General features: G+C 45.6%; 1 protein-coding gene across 6 annotated transcripts in view; it reads right to left on the reverse strand.

The window, feature by feature from the left end:
- Nucleotides 1-27,621, reverse strand: part of LOC141099730 (poly(rC)-binding protein 3-like) — a 1,815,006-nt gene that overhangs the window by 23,900 nt on the left and 1,763,485 nt on the right. The gene's annotated exons all lie outside the window — the stretch shown is intronic.

Raw genomic sequence — 27,621 nt, forward strand, 5'->3', positions numbered from 1 at the left:
GATCGCTGGTGCATCGCTACATGATCGCTGGTGAGCTGCCAAACAGGCAGCTTCACCAGCGATCAGCACCAGCGAGGACGCTGGTCTCTAAGGTAATTATCGGGTTACTAAGCAGCACGTGTCACTTAGTTACCCAATGTGTACCTTAGAAACCTGCGTGCTCACGCCGGTAAACTTATAAGGTAAACTTATTTCTTTTTTTTGGATTAAATAAGATCCCAAACTATTCCAACATTGGAATCTTCTATAGTAAATGTATTTCATGTGTACACAGCAAAACCAATGTTACATCAGAATTTATAGGAGCACAGCATTGACAGTCTATTTTCAAGATAGATCAAAAGTGTATGACCAGACCTCACCGATCAGCAGAATAAAAGGTAAGTGAAGCAAATAGGGCTGAGCTGTAATATCAGCCACAGCTACATTTCCACCACTGGAGGGCCAACCGCTCTCCAAAGCACAGCGTCTTCATCCGGCTAATGAGTGGGGATCACACACTGATTGGCCTCAATGTGTTTTACTAGAAAATGCTGTTGACAAAGTACAGAATTCACCGTTTTGTGTCAGATATCATTAAAATACATTTTTGACATGTGGGGAGGTTGAGCTGGTGGACAGCTCTGTCTGTAGTAGGAGACAGAGAGATAGGAAAAGAGGGTGTCATGTGGCAGTCTGTCCATTAGAGGTCAGTGGAGAGCACCGACGACGGTGGTTATGTAACTGTCAAGAGCCGGAGCCTGTCGGAGCCTGTGGCCGCTTCTGCTCTGCCCCTGACCTTGACCGCGACCCGCCCACCAGACTCTGCGGCTTATATCGGACCCTCCGCCTGGATTGTGGAGGTCATTGAGGAAAAAAAGGCCAGAGAGCAGGAGATCTGGGGCTTCTGCATGAGAAAGGAGAGGCTGGTATGTCTGTCCCCCCGATCATACGGGCGGCTGGTTTATATGGACACTGGCAAGGGCTATGGCTTCATTAGAGACAACACCGGCTACAAAGTATATTTAAATGTGGCCTCCATCAGACACAGCCAGGTTCCTCAACCGGGAGATTTACTTTCTTACTACAAGGAGTATTGCCCCCGCGGCTATTACGCAGTAGCCGTCACCGCCTACCCTGAGGGGTATAAGCCTCCCTAAAAGGACGAGGACTCCTGGGTCTCGAGCTTCAGGGACACTCGAGGCCAAGAGGTATTTTTGGCATCCCAGAGACTCCACGGCTGTGGAGTCCCACTGTTATGGTGAGACATCGGCCGCCAGGAGGTGGCCCGGAGTACCTACTTTTTTGGACTGCGGTGCACTGTTGCACTGATAGGGGACTGTTCCGCGTCCCCATGGGAAGCATATCCTCTGGTGTAGCAGGGATGCCTTATGATAGTGTTTTACTCAAAGGAAGGGTTGAAAAAAAAAACCGTATTACAGCCAATTTGAAAAAGTGGTAGTGAATTTGAAATGTTAAAATGCTATTGTTATTAAAAAAAAGTGCATTCAGCAGGTCCTGGGTATGGAGAGTATGACGACCATGACTTGTCCAGGTTTACCGGACGACGGGACAAGAAGAAGACAGATGGACCGGGTACCTGAGCCAAAGAGTCTGTGTGACACAAGGGTCTGTGTGACACAGGGTCTGTGTGACCAAGAGTCTGTGTGACACAGGGTTCTGTGTGACCGAGGGTCTGTGTGACCAAGAGTCTGTGTGACACAGTGGTCTGTGTGACCAAGAGTCTGTGGAACTGAGGGTGTGTCACCAGGAGTCTGTGTGAAAAAGGGGTCTGTGTGACTGAGGGTCTGTGTGACCAGGAGTCTGTGTGACTGGGGGTCTGTGTGACCCAGATGCCGACCATGTCATTGGGAGGTTTTGACACCACTTTCACCCCCGGTCGCAATTGTCGAGGACGACAATGGTCAAAGGAAGGGAGAATGTGGGGAGGTTGAGCTGGTGCACAGCTCTGTCTGTAGTAAGAGACAGAGAGATAGGAAAAGAGGGTGTCATGTGGCAGTCTGTCCATTAGAGGTCAGTGGAGAGCACCGACGACGGTGGTTATGTAACTATCAAGAGAGTGTTGCATAACTGCCAGAGGTCAAGGTGACTCTGATTGGGCAAAGGTGACTGTCAGGTGACAGTGGGCGTGGCTATCCAGGCTGACAGTACAAATACCGAGGTAAGCTTCTAGAAGCTTGAGTCAGCCTGGGGAGCTCACAAGGAAGGAGGGTCTGTTGTACTGGGGAGAGCCCTCAGTGAGTTTGGACAGTGGAGACGGTCACGGGGGTGACCCTAAAGGACATTGGTCACAGACAGAGACGGCCTGTGAGTGCCTAGTGTTTGGTGGACTTTGACGGGTGGATTGGCCTAGGGCAGCCACGGTGGGAAGCGCCACGAAGTACACCACGACGGTGACAATCAATAAGCTCAGCCCAGCCCGGCGTCGTCAACCCTACAGACAGATTACGGGATTATACAACATCCATATTAGAGATATGCGGATCTGCCAGGATTGAAATTTAGCAAATCACGCCGATATTGCAAAAAGATTCAATTCTTAGCAAAGTTGTTTGAAGCAAAATGAATGTCCCTTATTACGATACGATACACTTTATTGATCTCGAGGGAAATTATTATTATTACTATGCTCTGGGGTCTGCCCAGACTCCAGAGCATTATATAGATAAGAAATTAAAGTATAATACTCACCTCACCACTCATCCATGCAGACGCCCCCACTGGCTGATTTCCGTCCCTCCATGCCACTTCTTTTCCTCTTCCCACATAATGTCACTGCACACCATGACGTCACAACATACATTACAACAGGACATCATGCAGAGAGGCCTAGTCATGCTGGAAGTCCTGGCCTGGTGTCAAGCGGCTGAAGAGGATATGTGCGACGAGGAATAGGGAAAATAAAAGGCATATAGGACTGGACGACAGTCTATGGTGCTGGCCTGACAGGTGAGCAGTGAGGTGAGTAGCATTACTTCTTTTATTTAACTGTTTAGCTGGCATTCTACAGAGCTGGCTGCCATGAATCGGTGAAATGAAAGAAAAATCTGTATTCTGGAGAATACAAATTCTTGCAAAATTCAAAGAGAATGCAACTCAAATTGAATACGTTTGCTCATCTCTAATCCATATACATCAATCCAATGAGATAATTACATTTGTCATTGATTAAAGGTTGGATACTATAAATTTGTAATAAAGATTTTATATTGTCTACAGAAATGACGTGTAAATGTAAAACATTTTTAGCATACTCTTGTGTGCTGAATTTAAATATTTTTTCACATATAAAATAAACTAAATACTGTTGAAAAAAAAATTAAAACTATAGTTGTGCGAATATGTTCGGAATCGGTCGCTGAATCTAAATTTGCCATATTTGTGCCATATTGATACCCTTTTGTGCCGAATTTATGTTTGATGATTGATTCCAAACATATTCATTCATTTCTCCTTCCATTGACTCCAATGATATTTGGTGGCGTTTGGCGAATATTGCAAAAACAATATTCTCCGCTGATCGTAGTTGGAACCGAATTTCAAAAAAATAGCTTAACTCTAAGGCTAAGTGCACACGTACCGGAACTCTCGCGGAAATTACCGTGAGAATTCCGGAATTCCAGTCCGCGGGAAAATCGCATTTTAAATTCCCGCGATTTTCCCGCGGAAAAACTAGCATTTTGCAAGCGTATTTAGCTTGCAAAATGCTAGCGTTTTCCAAGCGATCTGTAGCATCGCTTGGAGAACTGATTGACAGGTTGGTCACACTCGTCAAACATAGTGTTTGACAAGTGTGACCAACTTTTTACTACTGAGGCCGCCTATGCAGCATCAGTAGTAAAAGATAGAATGTAAAAAAAAATAAAAAATGGTGTTATTCTTACCTTCCGACGTCCCGCGCATCCGTTCCCAGTAATCCTTTGCGAAAATGCCCGCGAAAATGACGTCGCGCGAATGACCGCGAGACTTCGCGATCCTGCGAGAACGGACGCCATCGCGGGCATTTTCGCAAAGGACTACTGGGAACGGGAGCGTGAAGTGAAGCGGGAAGACTGCGCGGGACGTCGGAGGGTGAGAATAACAATATTTTTTATTTTTAAATTCTATTTTTTACAGGGATATGGTACCCAGAGCCCGGAGGACAGTCTCCTCTCCTCCGGACCGTGGGTACCATCCGCAATTGTTCTGCTTACTTTCCGCATGGTGTGCACAGCCACATGCGGGAAGTAAGCGGAACAATGCATTCCTATGGGTGCGGGATCGCCGCGATTCCGCAAATTAATGAGCATGCTGCGGTTTTTACCGCAAAGCGATTCCGCCGCGGCAAAAACCGCAGCATTAGCACAGCATTGCGGAATCCCATAGGAATGCATGGGATGCTTATTTTTCGCGTTTTCGTGGCAAAATCGCGCTGCTAAAACCGCCGCGGAAACGCGAAAAAAACGCCACGTGTGAACTCAGCCTAAAACCCTTGAAATATTAATGATGTACCATATATACTCGTGTATAGGCCAAGTTTTTCAGCACATTTTTTTTGTTGAAAAAGACCCCCCCTTGGCTTATACACGAGTCACGGTCCCACTAACTTGTTCTCCGCTGCAGTGAGGGTGTTTCCCAGTCTCTCCTGGTCATCTGTGTGCGCCTGCAGCCTCTGTCAGTGTTCTGGTGACTGTTGACAGGGCTGGCGGCCGGCGTTAGCACCGGAACAAGTGCCGGGGTCCTGAGCAGGTGGGGACACCGGCGTGCAATGGGAGCCAGGGGCCTGTGCCGCCACTTGCTCAGGCCCCCGGTACTTGCGATTTTCACCTCTCCGCGTTCCACCGCTGCGATGTCTTCCACGTCCTCTGACTGTGATGTTCAGGTCAGAGGATGTGATGACGTGATAAGTGTGCGCCCTCTGTCTGAACAGTCAGTGTAGAGAGACGGCGACACTGAGGAGCAGAGGTCAGCGACGAGAGGTATTTCATTTTTTTTTTTGCAGCATCTACATACAGCATACACTGTATATTATATGGGCATCTTATGGGGCACATAATGAACTTTATGGAGTATTATATGGGGCGTATGGGGTGGTTTCAGGATGACAGACTGAGTAGTGGTGACTCCCATTCAGATGGTGATGCAAGGGGAAAAGTGAGCAGTAAGGTTGACCCAGGTACAAATGACAAGACTTCCTCTCATTGCCGGGGACACAGTGGCCGCAGAAAGGCTGGTCAGGCTACACCCTCTGAGAAGACAGGTAAAGAAGAGACAGGGACAGGTGCCAAAAAGTTTAATGTCCTTGAAAAGGGTGTCACTTTACCACTGACAAACCCTAGCACAGAGGTAGTCGATGATGTACAAAAGATAAAGCTGACACAGTGGCAGAAGAGATCCAACAGCAAAAATCACAGCAGGGGAAGAACTCCGAGCAAAAACGGAGAGCCTGCAGGCGAAGCTGTCCGAATTCACTGCTGCCACTTGGCAACGAGAGGATAAAATTGGGAAACTGACAAAGGAAAATGTGCACGTGGAAAGAGTACGATAAGGTCTGTCAACAGCTGGCGAACGAGAGGTTGAAGGTGTCAAGTATGGAAGCTGCCTACTCCGTGCAGCTGGATCAGGTGTGTCACCTGGAGTCTGAGCTCTCGGCAGTCAAGGCTCAGCTCGGAGATAAGGAAGTGCAGGAGCAGAATCTACTTCTTACCATCCACTCCACCGAGGAGAAGCTGCGCTCTGCTCAACAGGAGGTCATAGAACACGTGTCCCACCTGGAAATGACCTGCTGCAACCAAGCACAAGTGCTCCAGGACCTTGCCAAAGAGTTTGTTCGTGAGAAGGAAAAAGTGGCAGATTTGCAGGGCAAACTAAAACGTCTGGAAGAGCAGAAGACTGAGGAAATTGCGGCCTTGGAGTCTAAAATAAATTCAGTGCAGAAAGCGAGGGCACAAAGTGAAAAAGCCCTCTGGGAACTGTACGCCGATGTGGAGAAGAAGACCGCATATATCAGACAGGCCAATGAGAAGCATCAGCGGGAGTTTCCCTGGAGAGAGGATGAGCATCGCTGCCTGGCAGGGGAGTGGGATAAAGCTCTCCGAGAGCTCAAGATTGAGCAGGAGGCTAAGAAGGAGGCTAAGGCCCAGCTCCAGAAATACAGGGACCGCCAGAAAAACGAGTTCTCCGCTCTACAGAATAAATAAATCTTGCCAAATCAGACAAGTTGATTTTCTGGATTTCTTTTCTCAATTTTGACTCTCATAGTTGAGGTCTACCTATGTTGTCAATTACAGGCCTCTCTCATATTTTTAAGTGGGAGAACTTGCACAATTGGTGGCTGACTAAATACTTTTTTCCCCACTGTATAATATTGCATGTTTTGGATACTAAATTACTGGAGATGGATCAAAGGATTTATTCTGCTTGACCTATTTGGCGGTGGAACATAATGTCCGCTTTCCTTTGGTATTTCAACTCTCCTTTAGATCAATACTGTAGATTAAAGCAGCACTCCCATCAAAGATTATATCCTGTTAATATATTGCAGTCATCATATTATATGGCACTGTCTGCTTACAATTCGTTATTTTCCCTTTTGCACAGTTAATTCTTCTCATTTCCATTAGGTTTACTACATCATGTCAAGAAAAACTGACTGGTTGAATTTTTCTAAGCTTTATATAGAAACAGGAAGTAAACTTCCCTGCATGAGTCATCATAAGAATGAAAAATCTAGGTCACTGAAAACACTTTATAGTTCTATTGATGACTCTGCAATGAAAATAGACTTACTGTTTCTAAATAGTGCAAAGAATTCAGCTAGTCAGTTTTTAATTACATGATATCATAGACTTAGTGGAAAACAGTAGAACTAACTGTAGAAAGGCAAAATGAGCAATTGTAAGTACACAGTGCTATATAATATGAAAAATAAATCTTGCCAAATCAGACAAGGTGATTTTCTGGATTTGTTTTCTCATTTTGACTCTCATAGTTATGGTCTACCTAGGAAGTCAGTTACAGGCCTCTCTCGTCTTTTTAAGTGGGAGAACTTTCACAATTGGTGGCTGGCTAAATACTTTTTTTCCCCACTGTCTATACATATTGTGGTGTAGTGACCACTGTGTCCACTAGGGGGCGCTGTATGGATGTCCCAGGAGAGTGGATGAATGGCAAGATACTGAATGACCGTTATGTATCTCAAGGTGGGTGGCCTTGAGATGGAGATTTATGTGTGTTTTAATCAGCAGTGATAATGCTGAGATGCTGTCTCAATGTGTCAGGGACTAGTTACCTACAAACCCACCCAGAGGGTGTCTTTAATAACGCTATTGTAAAGTGTATATGTGTGTGTGAAGGACCTGTGATGAGGTCATAGTCATGTGACCTGGTGGGCGTGGCTATGGACCATATAATGTGGCCAGGGTAGGTCACATGTGGTGAATGCTGGGACCTGGTTTGTCCAGTGTGGAAGGCCCTGTCTGAGAGAGAGATGGGGGCATCTTCCTGACAGCAAGGAATGCTGTGCGTAATGGCAATGTGTGCCTGAGAGTTCCCTGGAGGGAAAGGACATGTGCGGGATAGTGAAGCCGCATGAGGAACCCTAACGTGGGTGAGATAACACTGAGGCTAGAAAGCCTGTGCATGTTTAACCTGTATGACTACAGAGTAACAGAGCTGAACTCTGTCATGGACGCTATGCTGTTATATGGAGTTTATGTTGCTTCTGTGGGTTTATGCTGCTGAATAAACCACATGGACTGTTATGAGTTTATGGAAAACCTGTGCCGGATCTGATTTTGTGGCTGCTGAGCGAGTATCCCCTACTTGAATGACAGCGCTACCTCACAATATGTATATATATATATATATATATATATTACCATGTAGTTTCCCGGGCTGTGTTCCACATGAAAACTAAAGTCCTGGAGCGCTAGAAACCACTCTGGCATTCTTCACCTCATCCATCTCAGGGCTGCATGATGTGACACCAGCCTGAACTTCTGCCTGACAGATAGTACCTCACCTTGTCAATTGCCCATTTGATGGCCAAGCACTCTTTCTTTACGATGGCATAGTTCTTTTCACAGGAGAGTTTCTTACTCATGTATAGGACTGGATGTTCATACCCATCTATTTCCTAGGACAATACAGCCCCGAAACTGACCTCAGAGGTGTCTGTCTGGACCACAATCTCCTTAGTGAAGTCAGGTGCGAACAAGACTGGCTGTTTGTATAGGGTGAGGTTAAACTCCTGGAATGCTATCTCCGCTTCAGAGGACCATTTGGGTATCAATGTCTTTGTACCCCTAAGAAGATCAGTCAGGGGGAGCAACTGTCATGGCAAAATTCAGGATAATCAGCTGATAGTATCGCACAATTCCCAGAAATGGCCAAACCTGCTTTTTGGCTTTCCAAATAATTTATTGAAGGGTTTTAACAATAATGGGGTAGGGTAGGGAGAGAGAGATTGGGAAAGGGAAGGGGTGGGATGGGGAACAAAAGGAGGGACCAATGGTCCTAAAATATTCATTGTAAACTGCAAACCTGCTTTTTGAAGCACGTAGCAGTTAATTTTGGATTGCCTCCACATTATTTACTTGTGGCTTTATTTCACCCCTTCTGACGATTTAGCCCAAGTATTTTTCCTCTTTTTTCCCTTTTTCCCCAAGGTGTACTTCTTTGGGTTTATGGTAAACCCTGCCTTCCTCAGTGCACCCAGTGCCGCCTGGACCTTCTATAGGTGACTTCCCCAACCCCGGCTGAAGATCACAATGTCGTCCAGATAAGCTGCGATGTACTTTTTGTGAGAAGTTTGGATCTGGTCCATGGACCTCTGGATGGTAGCTGAGGCTAACTGCAGAGCAAATGGCTTCCTGGTATACTGAAAGCACCTGTCAGGTGTAGAGAAGTTCGTCTTCTCCTTGGAACTTGGGGACAGGAGAATTTGCCAGTACCCTTTTGTTAGATCCAGGGTTCAGGACAGGCCCCCAGGCAAGTATCTTCCACTGGTTACCTGTTTCGTCACGGTTTAAGGAGGTTGATGTGGTACACCAGAAACGGCTTTATTCTCCCAGGCTAGTTGGGGCCACTCAACTTTTCGACCACCTTATATGGTCCTTGCCATTTGGCCAGTAAATTACTTTCCAGTGTGAGGACCAACACCAACAGCTGGTCTCCAGGGTTAAACTGCCTCAATCTCCCCGACCAAACATAGGTCCTTGCCTGGGCCTCTTGTACTTGAGGGAGGCTTGCCTGGGCCTCTTGTACTTGAGGGAGGCTCTCCCTCACAATCGGCATAACTTTCTTGATCCTGTTCTGCCTCAGAGTCACATTTTCGATGACACTTCGGTGGGGTGTTACCTCCGCTTCCCAGGTCTCTTTTGCAAAGTCCAGAAGTCCCCGAGGGTGCCATCCGTATAGCAGCACGAACGGTGAGAACCTCCTAGAGGCCTCTGGAACTTCCTGTCACAGGTTTAATGGGACAGAGAGGAGCCAGAAGACTGCAGCGTTTGATTTCTCCTACTCCTACACTGTTTACAAGCACTTCACCTTCATATCAAACGGTGCAAGTTTCTTTTAGCAGTGCAGGGATTAATCTGCTCAGATGAGAGCTCTTGGAAGCTTTCCTGCATTAAGGCTCTCAGCTGTTCACTGTTAGCCACTCTGATCTCTTATATAATCTGGGCCCTGGCTGTCACTCATTGCTAGAAGTAGCTTATGTTGTATGGTTAGGAGAAGGTGGTTTGTGGTTGTTGTTTGAGAAGGCGTTTGGTGGATTTAACTGAGACTGTTGCTAGGTTTTGGGTGTGTGCTGATTCCCATCCTTCTATTACTTTGGTTTTACCCCACCCTCCATGTTAGGCGTCGGGTTCCTGTCGCTGCACAGCAGGAATCCCAAGCTTTGCCTTCGGCGGTCTCCCATTCCTCTCCAGCCGCAGAGGAGGCTGCTCAACAGACTCATCGATCCCGGCGCTCTGCTCAGACCAGCACTGTGGATTTGGTTGCTGCTGCCACCTCTGGTCCAGCTATAGCAACGCATGCTGGTCAGCAGCAAGCTACTCCAGGGACTAAATCCTCCTTTCGGTCCACTAAGCATGCCTGTGCGACGATCTCTCATTGGAGATTGGAGGTCACATGCTCAGGTCCTTCTCCAGCTCTGATTGAACCATCAGGAAGGTCCCGGAAGGACGCTGCTATAAAAGGTTCGCATGGCCGCTCGGCCATGCGCTAGTATAGACAGTTGTTATAACTTGTGTGTGTGATGATGGATGCATGGATCTGGTGAATGACTTATTATGAAACCCCTTCCCTTTGATACGCATGTTGTAGGGTTATCTTAGTTTAAGTCAGCGCCTTGTAGTGGCTAAGCCTAATGCCACAGTGCATCCTAGTCACAGCACCTCTCTCAGCACCATATTGTGCCATCCAGCACAAGGCACCTGGTGGCTGCATCGGCCAGCGTGGCGCCGTGCGCAGGACTAGCGCTTTCCTCCTTAGTCTGGGTGGTTAGTGGCTTCCGTCAGAGCGGTGCAGTGCACACCAGTGTGCTACTTCTTTGTTTCTCTTGCTGGCTCTGCTGCAGCGGTGCCGAGCGCTAGTGGACTAGAGGGATTCTAACCCCGTGTTCTTGGGGTGGAGTCCTGTGTCTGTATACTAGCGCTCATCCGGCCGAGCCCTGTGAGTTTAACAGGCTTCGGCATTTACATTGTGCGGCACCGCGGGTCTGTGAATCAACGGAACTCATTCCTCTACACACCGGGTGACGCTAACCCGTGTGTGTTAATTTATTATTTGCCGTATAGTCTCCGCCATTACTGAGCAGCAGGTTTTCATCTCTGCACGGTGGACCCCGGGCTGCGAACACACCTTTTACCACCTTTATTATTTGGTGTGTTCCGCCAGCCCGTAACACTCCATGCCACGGTGTTTACCTCTGTTGTTTCTGTGACTGTATGTCTGGTATTTTCCTTTATCCCTGTTTGTATTACCTTGTTAGTCTGGATGGTATATTACGGTACACTACTACTCCCCTCTTCCCTGGGTGGGGGAAGGGTACAGACTGAGGGTGGATTCAGGAGCCAAGGCAAGGTAGGTGACCCCAGCGTCTTCACCATCAGAAGTAATCCAGGGAACAGGGCGAACTAGGGTACCCCTAGCATTAGGGACAGGGAAGGAGACCCTGGTCCCGGGACACTCGACAACAGAGTCAATACACTTTCCTAATGGAGATCAGTAAGTACAGTAGTAGGCAATCCTAGTCTTGGCCTTCTTCCCATCCAGGAGAAAATATGAACTAGCTCTTGCGCTATACCCCTGACGGAGGAGTTTCTCAGTGGTACCGTCTCTGGGTACTGTGTTGCATAGTCCATCACCAGCAGGATGTATTGGTGCCCCCTGGTGGACTTAACTAAGGGCCCCACAAGGTCCATGGCAATCCGGTCAAATGGGACCTCTATAATAGGCAATGGCACTAGGGTACTGCAGAAGTGGGATACGGGAGCAGTTAGCTGACAGGAAGGTGTCACGCTCATGCCCTGACTGGTGGGCGTGAGCCAGGGGGTTGTGGCCCCACTGAGCCACAAACCAGACCACCCTGGAAGGGGTGTGACTAAGATAGCTGCCTTGGTTTGATGATGGTGAGCCTCTGATGGTGAGGTCAGGCTTGTGCGGCAGGCAGCTGCCAGGTGCCACTCCAGGATGGTGTCTGGCTGTGGCTGCTGATTCCACTTTGGGAGACGGATCACTAGGACAGGCACGAGAAGCAAATGGATAAATGATTACGGCTGGTATGGTTGAGACACTGGCATGCGGGCATGGCAAAGACACAGACAGTGGGCACGGCGGAGACGCAGGAAGGAGGGCACGGCTGAGACACTGGCAGGCAGGAATGGCTGAGACACAGGACAGGCAGGCACAGCTGAGACACAGGGCAGGCAGGCACGGCTGAGACAAAGGGGCAGGGACCAACTGGAAAGGCACAAGGACATGGGCAGGAAGGAGTGGTGTGTGGAATAGGTAGGGTCCTGTTCACACAGTGGGTGCAGGTACTGGTACAGATAGGAAGGAATGGTGTATAGAGGAACAGGTAGGGACCTGTTCACACAGCATGTTCAGGTACTGGTACTGGCAGAAAGGAATGGTGTATGAAGGAACATGTAGAGACCTGTTCACACAGGAGGTGAACCGCAAGACTGTGGAGAGGAGCTGCAGTATGTAAACTTTTGACTTTGCAGTAAGTAATAACAATGCCTTAAAATATTCTCTCTTTCTCATTATTCTGGCATATGGCAAATATTAATAATTATGGTAATCCTAAATGACATAAAGCTGGAAAGGTTTATTCTGATTTATGTCAGATATTGAGAAAAACATGCATATCTGTCTTTTTATATAGTGTATACAAACTTCTGGTTTCAACTGTATAAATACAGAGATACATAAATGCACCCCCCTATATACATAGTACATTATATTCAAACATATAAGAAGCCCCCTATCTCAATACTACTCAGCATCAAGTCCTAGGCCCCCTCTGTATTTCATGTAGGCCTCACCCTCTCATTGGGCTAAGAGATTTTTCAGCTCCTGCACTTTCTGCACCATTACTGCTCCTTGGGTTAATAGTTTGCAGGATTAGGGCAGTCAAAGGAGGGAGAACCAACTCCCAAGCCTCATTTCTGCTCACCGTGCAGTTTGTCTGCCTCTATGTGGAAAACTACTTGTACATGAGAGGCCTGGGAAGCACGGAGGAGGATTTTGATGGGTATACACCCTGCAGGCCTATGTCTGATGTCCTTGTTGTCCGCACAGAACATAATGACGCTGAGTGATGGTCACAGCATCACTATGTACTGTCCTGACTGACACTCCCTGATTCATATCTCTCAGAGGATGTCAAAATCCTCCTGCTGAAGTTGGACTGTGTGACCCCTGAGAGAAACAACTCACACCACTGACTGAGGCGAGATACTTGCCCTGGTTGGCTCTACATTATTGCAGTTTTCAGAGCTCTGAAGGATCCCATTGTCCACAGAATCTCTCAGTACTTTAGGATTACTCTGGGTTTGCACATTGCACTGTTGCACCAGTCTAGAAATATGCACCAAAATTACAAATTTAATGCTGTGGGTTTCATCCAATGATTTGCAAAGTAGAAAATATGCATCATGTTATGGATTCAAAACCTTGTACTATTATAATCTTTTGCCCATTAAACTGTTAGACTACAGTATAATACTCTTCATTGTATGCAGTAAATGTAAAACCACGGCTGCCGGGGGGTAGCTTGTGCGGCCGCTCCAGTACTCACTGTGCTGGAGGCTGTTTCATCACCCATATGCTGTTCACTTTGGGGACCCAATTGACTGCAGACAGAGACTGGAATCAACTTTAACAAATCAGCTTTATTCTCTTCAGGGCACAGCACGTCCAATACAGCAACAGGACTCTTTACTTGGTAACAGCAATACATCTTCATCTACAGTAGTACGTCACTTCTTCCTTCACTTCACACATATGCACTATACAGGCAAGCTGACACGTCACAAGGAGCACGATGAACACGGAACACTTCCCTTCTTCCAGAGCCCGACTTCAGCTCACGATGGTACCTGACTTTTCCGTTACAGCTCACCCCCTAAAGGCACTGTTGCTCCTGTTCGTATCCTAGTTTCACAGCTGCTACTCCCACAGGGATCCTTCCACGAAACTCCTTGGCTTGCTATTCTCCAGACACGGGCTGGACTCAATAGACTGGCTTGGGTTGTCACTTCAGCTCTTCCTTGCTATCTGACTTGACCGTCGAGACTCCTTCTTCTGTCTCACTAGCCTTACAGTCCCCAGTCCCTGACTGCAAGGCCTCCAACACCACAACGTGCTGGCTACTGCTGTAAGCACTCCGCTGTTCTTCACTCCTGTCCTGTGCTGTTCGCTACCCCCAGCTAGACTGACTTAATGCAGAGAAACTATCTCTTTTCCTCCTGTCTAGCCACTCCTCTCAGTTAACCTCTCAGATGTCTTCTTACTAGTTGAGCTCAGTGCCCCCATCTAGTGGCCCTTTTCTAATACTACACCTATCTTAACTAATGTTGTGTGGACACAAACACACACACACACAACATGCATACAACACACAGATAATATCAACAATCGCAGGGCAAAGCCCTTGCCCTCCTTACATTCTCCCTTCCTGAAACCATTGCCGTCCTCGGCAATGCAGGGGTGTACCAATGCAGGGGCGTTATATTGACGACATCCTTGTCCTTTGGGCTGGCAGCAGAGAATCCTTTGGTTCCTTTGTTGACTCCCTTAGGCTAAGTGCACACGTACCGAAACTCTCACGGAAATTACCGCGAGAATTCCGGAATTCCATTCAGCGGGAAAATCGCATTTTAAATTCCCGCGATTTTCCCGCGGAAAAACTAGCATTTTGCAAGCGTATTTAGCTTGCAAAATGCTAGCGTTTTCCAAGCGATCTGTAGCATCGCTTGGAGAACTGATTGACAGGTTGGTCACACTTGTCAAACATAGTGTTTGACGAGTGTGACCAACTTTTTACTACTGAGGCCGCCTATGCAGCATCAGTAGTAAAAGATAGAATATAAAAAATGGTGTTATTCTTACCTTCCGGCGTCCCGCGCATCCGTTCCCAGTAGTCCTTTGCGAAAATGCCCGCGATGACGTCCGTTCTCGTGGGATCGCGACGTCTCGCGGTAATTCGCGATGACGTCGCGCGAATAACCGCGAGACTTCGCGATCCCGCGAGAACGGACGCCATCGCGGGCATTTTCGCAAAGGACTACTGGGAACGAGAGCGTGGAGAGAAGCGGGAAGACTGCGCGGGACGTCGGAGGGTGAGAATAACAATATTTTTTATTTTTAAATTCTATTTTTTACAGGGATATGGTACCCAGAGCCCGGAGGACAGTCTCCTCTCCTCCGGACCGTGGGTACCATCCGCAAATGTTCTGCTTACTTTCCGCATGGTGTGCACAGCCACATGCGGGAAGTAAGCGGAACAATGCATTCCTATGGGTGCGGGATCGCCGCGATTCCGCAAATTAATGAGCATGCTGCGGTTTTTACCGCGAAGCGATTCCGCCGCGGTAAAAACCGCAGCATTAGCACAGCATTGCGGAATCCCATAGGAATGCATGGGATGCTTATTTTTCGCATTTTTGCGGCAAAATCGCGCGGTTAAAACCGCCGCGGAAACGCAAAAAAAAGCCACGTGTGAACTCAGCCTTAATGATAATCAAATGGGGCTGTTGTTTACTTACAAGGTGGGGGGTGAGTGTATTACATTCTTGAATATTAATATTTCTATTTCCAGGAATAGTACCTTACATACATCTTTATACCGCAAACCCACCTCGACAAACAGCCTCTTGAGATGGGAGAGCCATCATCCCCCCCCTTTGAAATGGGGGATTCCCAGAGGACAGTTCTTACGTGTCAGGAGGAACTGCTCTGAGTGGGGGGATTTTGAGGCACAATCAAGGGATTTATGGGGTAGATTTAGAGACAGGGGTTACCCCGTAAAAGTTCTAGAACCAGCCTATAATGTGGCTAAACGAGCAAGGAGGTCATCTTTGTTGATCCCTAGAGAAAGGGGGAACCCTAATGATTTGACGAGACTCATTGGTACGTTTGACGATCAATCAGGGAAAGTGATGGAGATTTTGAGAAAATATTGGTCGATCCTAAGAACGGATCGTGATATCTGTGATGTGATTACCCCGAAACCCTCGGTGACCTACAGAAGGGGGAGATCAATTAAGGATCAGGTGGTCAAAAGCCATCTTGATCCATTAAAGAAGGAAAGCACCTGGTTGCAAAACAGATCTGTTGGCACGTTCAGATGTGGCCATTGCAGTTTTTGTAAATTTGTGAGTCCATCAAAAGTCTTTTCGAGTGCACACACTAAAAGAACATATAACATGAACTGCTTTGCAAATTGTAAGACCACAGGTGTTGTCTATTTATGTACATGTACCTGTCCTCTCGATTACGTAGGTAAAACAAAGAGGGAACTGCGTGTTCGTATTAGTGAACATCTGAGGGACATTAGGCACATTAGGGATACTCCATTAGCCCGACATGTTAAATTGATGCATGGGGGTGATGAAACACAAATTTCATTTCGGGTAATTGAGAGAGTTCAACTCACTGTCAGACAGGGGGATTGGGACAGGAGGATTCTACAGCGTGAATCACGCTGGATTTTTTGGTTGGAATCACAGAGCTCTAGTGGCCTAAATGAGCAATTGAATTTTGTGAGCTATCTCTAATTTGGGTCCCTGACAGGCTCTAGTCTACTTTTTTATGTGATATGTCTCATTTTTTGATTATTGGTAATTTTGCCAAATATTGATGTTTATTATTTGTTAGGTCCCTTTGGGGTAAATAGTTGTGTTCTGTGGAAGGACAACTTATTCTAATGAGAATTTTGACTTTGGTGAGTTATTCTATTTTTTCACAATTTGGGTTATTCTTGCTTTATATTGATATATATTTGTTATTTCTTATATTACTGTTGTTCACATATACATGCCGTTTCAGCCTGAATCGCATCTGCCCTTGGAGCGCATTTTTGTTCCTTTTTTGGGCTGATAAGTAACTGGGGGCTATTGTTATTGTGATTGCCCCTTTAGCGATGGACTTCCGATGTTTGGCACGCATTCTGTGCTCCTTTTAGCCTATATCATGTGATCGGAGCAATGTTGCTAAGTAACCACCTCCTTTCTGATGCAGTTCCTGTGTGTGGAGCGCATTCTGCGCTCCATTCACTACTATTGAGTAATGTGGCGTAGTAAACGCCTCCTTTTTGATGCATTTCCTGTGTATTCATCACTAACCATGTGACCGGAAATGATGCTGTACACGGGCCGTGGGAGTCTTCAAATGACGGCATTTCAGGTACAGTTCACGCCGCACTCAGCATTTTGTTCAGCCGGTGGGGGATGGGACCCCTATGTTTTTGCCCCTGATGAACCCTCAATGACTAGGAGGGGGAAACGCGTCAGGCGTTCTCGGCACATCAATGGCTGATAAGTATTTCTTTTTTTGATTTTTGATTGTCAGATCAACTTTGCTTTGTAAATGTGCATTATGTTGTTTTCTATGGCTATTGATGGCCATTGTGTTTGATGGTACATTTATGGTGCCATGATCTGCCATGGAAATCAACTCTGATTGCAATGAGCTTTTTGATGGACTATTAGGTCCTTTATTTATGAATTGCCTTTTTTGCATTGTTGGTTTGCAATTATATGGTGGAAGTGTTGCTGCTAATGCTGGTGGTTATTTAACCTGTCACTGTAGACGTTTTTTAGGCAATATTACTGATATATGTCCCTCTGCAGTAGACGTATTTTTTATTACGAGATAAGATTTATGAACTGCATGGACTATAGTTTTTTCTGCAGCATATGGATTTTTAATTACGAGATAAGCTATCTATAGCTGCATTATTCTATTTTTCTGAGCCTTTTTTCACTACGAGATAAGTTTACAGCACTTCAGCACTTTCCTTCTATAAGGACATATTTATTTCTACCCATTAGGGTTTTTTTCGGGTATATTTGTTTGTGTGTGTTTTTCTGTGTATCCCTTTTTTTGTTTTGCTAGGGTGATACAGGGCTTTTAGGGCTACTGACGTTGAGCGGGGGCGCCACATCGTCAACAACTAGGGTGCCAACCTCCGCGGCCAGGAAGGGACACATTAGGGTTCATTAGGGAGAGGTTCCCCCCTTCCTTTGATAATAATCTTTTTTGTGTGTCTTGTATCTAGTCACTAATCAAAACCCATTATCACCCAGCATTTAGGTTTTCTATTATTTTTTATGATTATTTAATTAAAGGTTTATTTTTAGGGGTCTTTTTATATTTTGTGCTCTCTTGGTTTTTAGAATTTTTTTTGGTCCCTATACATATTTATTCTGAGGTTTCTTCAATACAGCAACAGGACTCTTTACTTGGTAACAGCAATACATCTTCATCTACAGCAGTACGTCTCTTCTTCCTTCACTTCACACATATGCACCATACAGGCAAGCTGACACGTCACAAGGAGCACGATGAACATGGAACACTTCCCTTCTTCCAGAGCCCGACTTCAGCTCACGATGGTACCTGACTTTTCCGTTACAGCTCACCCCCTAAAGGCACAGTTGCTCCTGTTCATATCCTAGTTTCACCGCTCACTGAACTCTCCACAAAGCTCCCGTACTCCAGCTGCTACTCCCACAGGGATCCTTCCACGAAACTCCTTGGCTTGCAATTCTCCAGACACGGGCTGGACTCAATAGACTGGCTTGGGTTGTCACTTCAGCTCTTCCTTGCTAGCTGACTTGACTGACGAGACTCCTTCTTCTGTCTCACTAGCCTTACAGTCCCCAGTCCCTGACTGCAAGGCCTGCAACACCATAACGTGCTGGCTACTGCTGTAGGCACTCCGCTGTTCTTCACTCCTGTCCTGTGCTGTTCGCTACCCCCAGCTAGACTGACTTAATGAAGGGAAACTATCTCTTTTTCTCCTGTCTAGCCACTCCTCTCAGTTAACCTCTAAGACGTCTTCTTACTAGTTGAGCTCAGTGCCCCCATCTAGTGGCCCTTTTCTAATACTACACCTAACTATCTTAACTAATGTTGTGTGGACACAAACACACACACACACACAACATGCATACAACACACAGATAATATCAACAATCGCAGGGCAAAGCCCTTGCCCTCCTTACATAGGCAACAAAAATTCGACAAGCATTTTATGCGAATCTGGCCTTGAGCTGGTCATAGTAATCAAGGTCATGGCTTTTTATTTAAGCGGTTGACTTTCTTCTTGCATTGTACTGTAGTAGCTTTCACTCATAAAGATAAAAAATATCTCAACGCAACTCAATTTGCCCTTGATATCACTATTTTCTATTTGCTTTTTCTATTATAGCACTCAGGAGCCGATTTATCCAAGTGTTTATGCCAGAAAACTGGTGTAAAACACTTTGAAAATTGAATTTTTTTTACTTTTTCATGCTAATTATGTACAGCTTTGCCAAAGTGGATAGAGCCTGGGTGGGAGGTGGTGGCACTAAGCCAATTCATCAAAGTTAGGGCTCATGCAGACGGCCGTAAAGATAAATTGCCGTAAAGATAATTGGGCTGATTATGCAAATGATACCCTGATCAAACTCTGATTAGTTTGCTCAGAGTGTCAGCTTAGTCCAATCTGATTCTCTCAGATGAGGAGAAGATGGAGAAAAAAAATTCTCCAACTTCTTCATTATGTCATCCTAGTGCAGTGTTTTCTATGGACTTGTTGACTTGCATGGTCACCTGCAATTTAAATATCTGCTCCTAAATGGACATGCAGCAATTTTTCATATCAGACATATGAACAAACCCAGAGAAAAACATTGGACCGATCTGAAGTTTTGTTGGATCACACTTGGAGGAAAAATTATGTCATCTGCATGAGCTCTTTGAGACTGACTGGAGTAATATTTCTGCAAGGCACATGGAGGCATATGCCACTAGGAAGATGTGCCAAATTTACTAAGTGGCGTGCACCTCTAAATGAATTTGGCGCATCCGACTCCAAAATGCCCCTTCATAAAGATTAGGGATACTATTGAAGATAAATAGCGCAATAGTGCATTATCCAGTGTAGGTATATCAATTTAAAAATAATACACTCACCAGATGCAGCTTGTAATAAGCATGGAGGATTTACTGCTACAGAAACCACAGATCCACGAGGGACCGACGTAGAAGATGCAGGATAGGAAAAAAGTGGTCAGACAATCCGCGCTGAGAATCACTATAAACCATTATTATTACAGTGGTCTTTATTTGACGCGTTTCGAAGTTTCACAGAACTCCTTCCTCAAGAAAAAAACACCTCCTTTCCTGAGGAAGGAGTTCTGTGAAACTTCAAAACGCGTTGAATAAAGACCACTGTAATAATAATTGTTCATAGTGATTCGCAGCGCGGATTGTCTGACCAGTTTTTTTCTATCCTGCATCTCCTTCATTAAGATTGGCATATATAACTCCAGTCTTCATGAAATGGCCCCTTAGATTTCATATGACATATCAACTCTCTAAGGAGTGAATTAGTTGTCAGAAGTCAGTGACTGTTTGTTATGATTGAGTCACCGTAGGAGGCAAAAACAGAAATGCTAGCTAAGTCCAGAAAACCAGAGAAGTTGGCAGCTAACGGATTGCAGACCCCTGAACTTATCAACACAACTAGCAGTAGCCGTGGGGGGTTCCTACGATGCCCTAGACCCCTCGATCACAGCCGGAGAATTAACTAAGCCTAAAGAAAGAAAGGGGAAATCTAAACTGCCCCACAGCAGACCCCAAAGCAATAGGCAGCCCCCAACATATAATGACGGTGAAGCAAGATGAAAACACTAACACAGACAGAAAGATAGACTGAGCAAAGACGGGGCCCAAGCTAACTACATAGGAAAGGACAGGAAGGCTGCTGTCTGCAATCCGTGAAAAACCCTATGAAAATAAGAGCCAACAGACTGACAGTGAAAAAGGCCCTGAAGACGCTAGGCTTCAAAAAGCTATGTCAGTACTCAGGAATATTCTGAAGACAGAGCAACAGGCAAAAGGAGATTCAGCTCACCCCAGCAGGGAATGGCAGAATCCAGAAAAGCAAGGAAAACAAAAACAAAACACAAATGCAACAGGCAAAGCAAAAAACTTAGCTTTAGGGGAGCAGGAATCAGACCGGTGTCCTAGAAGTCCACAGAGAAATCACCCGCAGGGCAGAAGGGAGTCGGCAGCCTTATATCCAGTCCGTGACTCCACTCAGCCAGTCATCCTCATTAGACTCAGGTGCCTGATAATCAGGCTCATTACCTTCCTTTACCAGAATAGGGAGTTCACAAGACCTCAGTGACGAAGGGGAAAATGAACTCACAGCAGTACCTCCCCCTTGAGGAGGGGTCACCGAACCCTCAACCACACCACCAGGGCGATCAGGGTGAGCCCGATGAAAGGCATGCACCAATCTTTTGGCATGAATATCAGAGGCAGAGACCCAGGAATTATCCTCCTGACCATAACCCTTCCACTTAACCAAATACTGGAGTCTCCATCTAGCCAAACGGGAATCCAGTATTTTCTCTATCTCATATTCCATGTTACCTTCAACCAATACAGGGTCTGGAGGTGCCACCCCAGGAACAACTGGTTCAACAAACCTCTTCAACAAGGACTTATGGAACACATTATGGATTTTAAATGTGACAGGAAGAGCCAAACGAAAAGAGACCGGATTAATAATCTCCAAAATCTTGTAAGGTACAATAAATCTAGGCTTAAACTTAGGAGAAGCCACCTTCATAGCAATATTTTTTGATGATAACCACACCATATCACCAATCTTAAACTGGGGACCAATGGTCCTATGTCGATTGGAAAACCGCTGGGCCTTTTCCTGGGAGAGAGATAACTTATCCACCACTTGGTCCCAGATCTGGTGCATTCTCTCCACCACAGTGTCAACACCTGAGCAGGCAGAAGGCTCCACCTGCCCTGAAGAAAATCGAGGATGAAACCCAAAGTTACAAAAAAAAAGGTGACATCAAAGTGGCAGAACTAGCTGTATTATTTAAAGCAAATTCGGCCAAGGGCAAAAATGAAACCCAATCATCCTGATCAGCAGAAATAAAACATCTCAAATACGATTCCAAGGTCTGGTTTGTTCTCTCTGTCTGCCCATTGGTCTGGGGTGAAAAGCAGAGGAGAAGGACAACTGAATTCCCAGCTTGGAACAGAAAGTTCTCCAAAATCTAGACACAAACTGAACTCCTCTGTCAGATACAATGTTCTCAGGAATCCCGTGTAAGCGAACCACCTGTTGCAAAAACAGGGGCACCAACTCAGAGGAAGATGGCAACTTAGGGAGTGGTACAAGATGAACCATCTTAGAGAACCTATCACAAATCACCCAAATAACAGTCATTCTTTGAGAGACCGGCATATCAGAGATGAAATCCATTGAAATATGGGTCCATGGCCTCCTGGGGACCGGCAAAGGCATCAACAACCCACTAGAGCGAGAACAAGATTTAGACCGGGAGCAAGTCCCACAGGACTGCACAAAATTCCTGACATCATGAGACAAGGTGGGCCACCAAAAAGAGCGACTCACCAGATCTCTAGTACCAAAAATACCTGGATGACAAGCCAATGCAGAGCAATGAACTTCAGACATCACGCTCTTCTTCCACTGGTCAGGAACATACAACTTTCCACTGGGACAACGCTCAGGTTTGTCCTCCTGGAACTCTTGCAGAGCAAGTCTCAAATCGGGCGAGATGGCAGAAAGAACTACCCCTTCGCCTAAGATGGTAGCAGGCTTGGTCACCACAGGAGAATCAGCAAAGAAACTCCTAGAGAGGGCGTCTGCCTTGACATTCTTAGTTCCAGGAAGAAAAGAGACCACAAAATCAAAAGGTGTAAAAAAACAAGGCCCACCTAGCCTGTCTAGGGTTCAAGCGTTTAGCCGACTCTAGGTAAATCAAATTCTTGTGGTCAGTGAGGACCACAACTTGATGTTTGGCTCCCTCCAACCAATGTCTCCACTCCTCAAATGCCCATTTCATGGCCAATAGTTCCCGATTCCCCACATCATAGTTACGTTCAGATGGAGAGAACTTTCGGGAAAAGAAAGCACAGGGATTCATTTTAGATGTTACAGGATCCTTTTGGGACAAAACAGCTCCTGCACCAATATCAGAAGCATCCACCTCTACCTGGAACGGGAGTGAGACATCAGGTTGCCGCAAAACCGGGGCGGAGGTAAATCTTCGCTTCAGCTCCTGAAAGGAAGCAACAGCCTCCGGAGACCAATTCAACACATCAGCACCCTTCTTAGTCAGATCAGTCAATGGCTTGGCAATACTAGAAAATTTTGCTATAAATTTCGGATAAAAATTAGCAAAACCCAAAAACTTCTGGAGGGCCTTCAAAGAAGTGGGCTGAACACAATCATAAATGGCCTGTACCTTGGCCGGGTCCATTTCAATAGTTGACGGAGACAAAATAAATCCCAAAAATGAAATCCTCTGTACTCCAAAAAGGCATTTCGATCCTTTGACATACAGGGAATTCTCCCTCAAGATCCGGAACACAGTCCGAATATGTTCCACATGAGAATCCCAATCCTTGGAGAAGATCAAAATATCATCCAGATAGATAATCAAAAATTTATCGACAAAGTCTCGGAAAATATCGTTCATGAAGCACTGGAAGACAGAAGGGGCATTAGTGAGCCCAAAAGGCATCACCAGGTACTCAAAATGTCCCTCCGGAGTATTAAACGCCGTCTTCCATTCATCCCCCTGCTTAATGCAGATAAGATTATATGCCTCCCTGAGGTCAAGCTTGGTAAACCAGCAAGCACCTCTAACTCTAGAGAATAGATCCGAAATCAGGGGTAACGGATACTGATATTTAACAGTAATTTTATTGAGGGCACGATAATCAATACAAGGCCTTAAGGAACCATCCTTTTTGGCCACAAAAAAAAAAAAAGGCACCTAAGGGTGAAGAGGATGGTCTAATATGACCCTTCTCCAACGCCTCCTTAATATAGGACCGCATAGCCTCGTGCTCGGGTACAGATAAATTGAAGAGCCGACCCTTGGGAAATTTACACCCCGGGCTTAGTTCAATTGCACAGTCATAACTCCTATGAGGAGGCAAGGACGCAGACTCATTCTCACTAAATACATCATAAAAGTCCGCCAAATAGTCAGGAACATCATGCGACTGAGGAGAGGTGGAAAAAAACGGAGCCTCACTAAAGGCACACCGACAACCCCAACTCACCACAGACACAGATTTCCAATCCAAAACTGGATTATGAATTTGCAACCAGGGAAACCCCAGAACAACGGCATCATGCAGACCATGCAACACCAAAAATCTGCAATTTTCTTGATGGTCTGGGGCGACCCGCATGACCACCTAGGTCCAAAACTGAGGTTTATTTTTAGCCAAAGGAGTAGCATCAATCCCCCTCAAAGGGATAGGCATCTGCAGAGGTGTCATCGGAAATCCACAAAGTTTAGCAAAATCCAAGTCCATTAGGTTTAGCGCTGCTCCCGAATCCACAAAAGCCTTGGCGGAAAATGTGGACAGGGAGCAGATCAGAGTAATTGCCAGAAGAAACTTAGGTTGAACACCACCAACAGAAAACGTGTGTGCAAAGCGTTTCTCTCGTTTAGGACAAACAGAAATAATATGCGAGGCATCTCCACAAAAAAAGCACAGCTTATTATGCCTTCTCAACTCCTGACGTTGCGCCTTAGACAAAACTCTATCACATTGCATAGGTTCAGACGTCTGTTCAACCGGTGGCAACACCTCTCGTGTAATCCTGCGTTCACGCAAACACCGACCAACCTGAATGGCTAATGACATAGAATCGTCCAGACCAGAGGGAACAGGAAATCCCACCATAGTATCTTTTACGGCTTCTGACAAACCCTTCCGAAAGAGAGCAGCCAAGGCATTATCATTCCAGGTAGTAAGGACCGCCCACTTTCGGAACTTTTGACAGTACAACTCTGCAGAATCTCGACCCTGGTTCAATGCCAACAGGGTCTTTTCAGCCTGATCAATAGCATTAGGTTCGTCATACAACAACCCCAAAGCTTGAAAGAATGCGTTCACATTAGTCAGAATAGGATCATCTGGTTTCAAAGAAAACGCCCAATCCTGGGGATCGCCACGCAGCAAAGAGATGACGATTTTAACCTGGTGCGCGGAGCACCCTGACGAGTTAGGCTTCAAGGCAAAAAATAATTTACAATTATTTTTGAAACTCAAAAATTTAGATCAATCCCCAAAAATGTAGGGATTTTTGGTTCAACAGCATGCGAATGAGCAAGGTAGGCGGAAATTCCCCGCACTTCCGCAGCGAGCTGCTCCACATGATCAGACAATTGCTTTTTCTCCTTTGAGAGAAAAAAAAAATTCCCCCTATGGCCTCAGAGATATAGAGGAAAGAATATACACACACCTTTTTTTTTTTAAGCACAATTCTTTCCTGCTATTGAGTACCCTAGGATCTGCGGTATGGCGGGTGATTCTGTTATGATTGAGTCACCGTAGGAGGCAAAACCAGAAATGCTAGCTAAGTCCAGAAAACCAGAGAAGTTGGCAGCTAATGGATTGCAGACCCCTGAACTTATCAACACAACTAGCAGTAGCCGTGGGGGGTTCCTTCGATGCCCTAGACCCCTCGATTACAGCCGGAGAATTAACTAAGCCTAAAGAAAGAAAGGGGAATTCTAAACTGCCCCACAGCAGACCCCAAAGCAGTAGGCAGCCCCCAACATATAATGACGGTGAAGCAAGATGAAAACACTAACACAGACAGAAAGATAGACTGAGCAAAGATGGGGCCCAAGCTAACTACATAGGAAAGGACAGGAAGGCTGCTGTCTGCAATCCGTGAAAAACCCTATGAAAATAAGAGCCAACAGACTGACAATGAAAAAGGCCCTGAAGACGCTAGGCTTCAAAAAGCTATGTTAGTACTCAGGAATATTCTGAAGACAGAGCAACAGGCAAAAGGAGATTCAGCTCACCCCAGCAGGGAATGGCAGAATCCAGAAAAGCAAGGAAAACAAAAACAAAACACAAATGCAACAGGCAAAGCAAAAACTTAGCTTTAGGGGAGCAGGAATCAGACCGGTGTCCTAGAAGTCCACAGAGAAATCACCCGCAGGGCAGAAGGGAGTCGGCAGCCTTATATCCAGTCCGTGACTCCACTCAGCCAGTCATCCTCATTAGACTCAGGTGCCTGATAATCAGGCTCATTACCTTCCTTTACCAGAATAGGGAGTTCACAAGACCTCAGTGACGAAGGGGAAAATGAACTCACAACACTGTTTTAATCAGGGGAGTAACGATCACAGTCACAGAGATTGTGATCGCAACCAGGCCTGTGTGGGTGATGGGTCCACCAACGTCAGTGCCAACTTCATCTGGATGTGCGTCCTCTACTGCGCAGAGACCCACTGGGTCTTTGGGCTACAATGCACACTGCCGGCTATTTAGAGGCCAGCAGCTGATGTCCGTGTGCATGTGACTGGAGGCACATGGCAGTGAGCAGGGAACAGATGGAAGGTGAGTAGAATCTTTTTGTTTCTATGCATTAAAGAATAGCAGCAGAATGGGGGACATATATACCAGGATGCGGAATATATAACAGGATGGGGGATATATATACCAAGATGAGGCCCAGGATGGGCGATATATATACCAGCATGGGGCCTAGGATGAGGGACATATACAGCTCTGGCAAAAATTAAGAGACCACTTCCAAATGTTCAGTTTGTCTGATTTTTCTATTTATAGGTATATTTTTGAGTAAAATGTAAATTGTTCTTTTCATCTATAAACTTCTGACAACATGTCTCCGAATTTCTAAGCAATAAATTTTGTATTTTTTTTTCTGACAAAGAAAAATGGTCAGAATTGAAAAAAACCCAGTATTTTCAGACCTAAAATAATGCAAAGAAAACAAGTTCATAATCATTTTGAAACAATAATACTAAAGTTTTAACTCAGGAAGAGTTCAGAAATCAATATTTTGTGGAATAACCATGATTTTTAAAAACAGCTTTCATGCGCCTTCGCATGCTTTCCACCAGTCTTTCACACTGCTTCTGGCTCAAAAATTTAAGCAGTTCTTCCTTGTCTGATGGCTTGTGATTATCCTTCATCCTCTTGATTACATTTCAGAGGTTTTCAATGGGGTTCAGGTCTGGAGAATGGGCTGCCCATGACAGGGTTTTGATGTGGTGGTCTCTTAATCTTTGCCAGAGCTGTATATCAGGATGTGAGATATGTAAAACAGGATGGGACCAGGAAGAGGAACATATATATCAGCATGGTGGACATATATACCAGGATGGGGGACATATATACTACGATGGGCCCAAGACGGGGGACATTACTACATAACAGGGGAATGCGTGCAACTTGTTTGTAGGATTTAGAAAGCTACAAGAGCCCATACAGCTGACCAAAATGTATGTGTGTGTGTGGGGGGGGAGGGGGCAGGTCCAAATCGTACACCAGTGCCCATCAGACTCTAGTTTCGGCACTGGTTTTAACTATTGCTATAATTTAGAGGTATTCCTTTTCGATATTAAACATACTACTAAAAGTAATCCTATATCAGATTCTGTGTGTATTGTATGTACTATATTAACAAATGAGCAATCAAGAAGACAGACCTGAAAGTAAATTAAGGTAATGGCTTGTTCACTGTATTATTATTTTACAGATTCGACTTATTATTGCTATGACTAGTGGAATGTGAGGCAGCCATCAAAAGGATTTAGTTGAAAGATTGATGTAGTTGAACATCACATGCCTCCTTATGCTGCCAATTTTCTCATATCTGCACTGTTAATGGTAAAGCTAAATGTAATATCTACCGTATTTTGCAAAAGCAGATTTTCGTAATAAGTTGGGAATGTAATTTCCAGCTTACAAATTAAATCTGTCTTGCTGTCTGGTCTTGTGTCATTTCATTAAAGTATATAGACAGACCTTTCCTTTCCATATTTGTAATTGCGCTTCCAAAATACTGAGCCTGTG

The sequence above is a fragment of the Dendrobates tinctorius genome, unplaced genomic scaffold, assembly GCF_039654945.1.
Source record: "Dendrobates tinctorius isolate UK_male_01 unplaced genomic scaffold, ASM3965494v1 ptg000102l, whole genome shotgun sequence".
NCBI lineage: Eukaryota > Metazoa > Chordata > Amphibia > Anura > Dendrobatidae > Dendrobates > Dendrobates tinctorius.